This window comes from Doryrhamphus excisus, linkage group LG13 (genome assembly GCF_037039965.1).
Source record: "Doryrhamphus excisus strain RoL-2023G ecotype Guam linkage group LG13, RoL_Dexc_Guam_v1.1, whole genome shotgun sequence".
Classification (NCBI taxonomy): domain Eukaryota; kingdom Metazoa; phylum Chordata; class Actinopteri; order Syngnathiformes; family Syngnathidae; genus Doryrhamphus; species Doryrhamphus excisus.
Window position 1 is genome coordinate 12,471,235 of NC_136369.1, and position 4,626 is coordinate 12,475,860.

The window sequence follows — 4,626 nt, forward strand, 5'->3', positions numbered from 1 at the left end:
TATTATGATTATCCTCACTAGGGATGCGGACATGCTGGAGCCTATCCCAGCTGTCTTCGGGCGAGAGGCGGGGTACACCCTTGACTGGTCACCAGCCAATCCCAGGGCACATATAGACAAACAACCATTCACTCTCACATTCATACTTATGGACAATTTGGAGTCGCCAATGAACCTAACATGGAATGTGGGAGGAAACCAGAGTGCTTGGAGAAAACTGGGGAGAACATGCAAACTCCACAAAGATGCCTGAGGCTGGAATCGAACCAAGGTCTCCGAGCCTGCGTGCTAACCACCCGTCAGCCGTGCAGCGCTATTACAATTATTATTATTATTATTAATTACTACTTAACAATATCATCAAATTCTTCAACTGGACTATCATGAAATTCTTCAATCAATGACTAGGGAAATGACACTGACTTGTTGTTATTGCTAACAATAACCCCATTTTTACACATATCCACATTGGGATGGAACAAATAGAAGTATGACGGTTTGCAAGATGTGTCATTCCAAAGTAAAATACTTGGGAAATGCTACCACCTAGGCATCTAATGCTAGCTGTAATACTTGGAAGAAAGGTGATTTTTGTCTTGAATTATTTGGTGTTTTGGAGAAGCCATACCATGTTTATGTAACCAAAGGTTTGATAATGCCCGCAGAAGTAGTTGGAAGTTCAGCGTGCCAGTTTGAATATTACATAAACAACACTGTTGTTTTGCTGACTTTGGTTGGTGTCTCTTATGTTTTCTTTCTGTATAAAACCGCATTAGCAATTAAATTCGTACTGAAGCATTTCAAAGCAAATGAGGACATTAGAAGAGAAGGATAACAGTGACATTGACGACGGAGGAAAAAAAGAGGCCATCCTGGCTGAACCACAGTTGAGATGTTTGATGTATGTGTTCCATGAGGCGACGCCACTGAAGATGGCTAGTTTCCTACATATAACCACAACTGCAATTAATTTAAACAGTGGCAATTTAATGAATGGAGTGAACATTATCTTCGTGAAATGAATCAACCAGTCGACCAGTGAGATTCTCATCAAATTCCTAATGGAGGAAGAATGGTATTGCTTTTAAAAGAGACAAGAGTTTGTCAAGAGTCATTCTCCTCTCAGCAGTCCACAATAGCTTGGAAAAACCAAGATACCATCGTCAGATATTTTTTTAGTCTTGACATTTCATCTATGCCTTGTGAAGTGGTGTGACCTTTCAGAGTTCTCTACCTTTGAGCAGTGAACATCTTGTGCTGCTGTCCATATCAGGTATACTTCTGTAATACAACAATACGTGAAGATAATGTCTTTCTGGTGGATTCACCTTTTACTTTTTTTTCCACACTTTTGTTGTGACCCTGTTGTTATTTGAAACAAATGTTTAATGGTTCTTTTATCACGCCCCCAATATGTTCTATCTTCTTCTAAGTATTGTCCAAACTTTTTCCACTGAGTGAGAAATGACTGTAAAGTGGGGAACCTTTTATTTTGGTAATACAATTACATCATTCCCCTAATATTTTGTCTTTATTTCCGTAGTATTATTTATTTATTTTGTTTGGTTTGTTTCTCATAATATATTTTTTTATTTGTATTTTTTCTTTAATATTTAAAATTTGTAAATACTTTATGCAACTATATTCACTTATTTTTTTCCTCAGCTAGCACAACTTTATGCTTTAAAAAATTAGACAGTTTATGTCATTAAAATATGACTTTTGTAAATATTTTGACTTTATTCTTATTTTTTAAAATTGTTGTTTTTCCATTTCTTCTCAGCGTTCTTCTTGTAAATTTCCTTTTTGTAATCCTGACATTATTCCTAGAATATTTACACTTTATTGTCATGGCATGTAATTTTTCCACAACCTAATTTTCCAAAGATTCTGTTTCTCATTCTTTAATATTTCAACTTTTCCTTGTATGATTATGATGTTATTGTCTTAAAACATATTCCTCTTATTCATCTTATTCAGGCTTTGCCACTCTGGAAGTTGTTGAAAAAATACTGTTTCAGGACACCAGTGGGGGAGCCTGACATTTTTCATTGGGGTGGCTAAGGTGAGACCGTTGCTCACATAGGGGTGGCAAGAAGTTGACATCATGTGTACATGGCCAGTGGGGTGGCTGGAGAGGGACGGGTGGCAGCCGTGGTCACTGAGAGGCTGAAACAATAAAATGCTCCTCTGAATTGCCATGAAAATGTGTTTAGCCCGTTCATTAAGTGTGCAAAGCTGATCTACTCACAGGCTGAAACTTATTAGCAAAATAGCACTTGCAATCTATTTAGCATGTTTGCTTTCATGAATATGCAGAATATATGCACAAAATAGTGTCTAATAGGAGGAGGATGCAAATAAATAGGAGGAGATGCAAATGCATTCATTCTGTACCCGCAATGCGTTTCAAAGCTGAAACCTGTTTGCGGCTGGTGTTTTTCCGTCTTTTTTTTTTTTTGCACATTTGGAAGGCAGGTGCAAACTGGCGTAGCGTTACGCACAAAAGGTCAAGGTCACGAGAAGGAGGCAGGCACAGTTACATACAAGGGATGCAAATAATCTCTTGTGCGCTGGTCCTATTTGGACTGTGAGAAATAACAAGCCATGGCATACCTCCATTGGAAATCCTCCATGTAACACAGCCTTTTCTTGCATCTGGATCATCTGGAGCTACACCTGCATCCAGTTCCTCATGAAAATATAATCTTTCTACAAAATAGTGGAGTAAATATCACTGGGTTTGTTTCCTTCTCGGTTTTTACTGCTAAATTTACCAAGATCCATGATACTAGTTGTGGTTGGCATTAAAGGCCATATCTCCGCCACCTTTAACAACCTGAACTTATTATATTAGAATCAGTGATTGTGTTTAATTAATGCACTAATTCATGCTGCGTCTTATGATGTTAATTGGCCATGAAAACGATATGTGACCCTGAATGCAATCAGTTTAAGCATCCAAGCATACATACACAGTATCTCTCATTCAAGTAAACTCGAACATGTTGCTCCGTGAAGAAAACTCATTTAGTTTTGAAGAAGCAACACCAAGACATATTGCGTTATTTGGAGCGAAGAGGTCATCCCCAATTCTCAGCCACTGTTTGGCTATATAGACTAAATGTCAGACAAGTAATTAGAACAGCCAGAAAGAAAGATCTTCTATGAGGACTCTATCTCACCTCTGTAGCCTTCATCCTGGCAGGCTAACTGTGGTTCAGCTGAGAAGTCGCATGTCATACGCAGCACCAACTAATGAGACATTAACAAGCAACCCACACACCTCTCATGGTTTCTTTGTGCTGTGTTTTGCATGTTATCCCCTAAAAGACAAATGAAAACCTCATCAGAAGAGCAATAAGTGGACAAGGTCATGGTTATTAAGAGCCCAGATGTCCTCACGCCAGCCGGAGACCCTCGACTTTCAAGGGGTGTGTGTATTATACATGTGGAACTCAAAGCAAACACTTGAAGAAGTCTTCATGGAGATGTGACTCTCATAATTAAAATGAGGAATTAAATATTGGACAAAAGCCCAATTGCCAAGATAATCAAGTTGGGATATCATAATAAAAGTTTCTATTTGTACAAAATATCAAGTCAAATTTTGATAGGGCAGAATGTCACGACAAAGACAATAAAACTGTAAAATATAAATATATATATTTTTTTTTAAACAAGAATGTTTTGGTATTTTTATCACAAAAGAAATTGTTTTCCAGAAAGTGGGGTTCGGCAAAGGTCCAGAAGTCTTCCGGAAGACTTGGGAGTGTGACCAATCTCAGTGAAGTGGGTGTGCCTGGAGGCAGGCTGTGGGTGGAATAAATTAAAACAGATTGTTTTGGAAATCCAATAAATCCTAAAAATAATTCTGAATGATCTCTGAAGCGTTCTATGCGCGTTATCTTGTGTAGCTGTTTTATAGCCCATAGCTCTATCCAAAAATCTTTTTTTTCCCATTCTATTTCATTCATATTGTTTGTTATATTAAAACTGAGCTTTCAATCTCAATGGGGTTATCTGGTTAATTAAATGTTAAATACATAGAAAAATGTTATTCATATTGCAGTGCATCTTTTTAGAATGTTTGTTGTTCATAAAATATTATCGTAACTTTGTGTATTATTGACGTGCTTTGTAAACTTTTGTAAGGTTTTAGCTTGAGCGCTACCATACTACAACCGCAACAATGCTAACAATAGCGAGCTTGCTAGCGAGATTCATGATTAAAACATATTAATTTAGTTAGGTGGTTAGTTAGTATATAATAGCACTTTTAATAGTTACACAACCATTGTTGTAACAAGCACCACGTTAAAGAAGTTTGTTTATGAACCAAGAAAGCAAACTTGATTGAGCTAATCGCCAACTGATGTATCAATATGGTAAGTACTCTATTTACTGGCTGACTAATAGTATGTTAGTCCGCAAAATTCACAAAGTTACCAGTTTCTCATTGGTTCAAATACTGAGTTTTTATTGATTAAGAGACGCTAATATGTCATTTGTACGAGCATGGCCTTTGGTTCTGAAACGGGTTTTAATGTATCACTCCAATCTTAATTCTCATAATTTAGATTATATGTAAGAAATTAAAATGAACAGTAGACATTTGATTGCCGT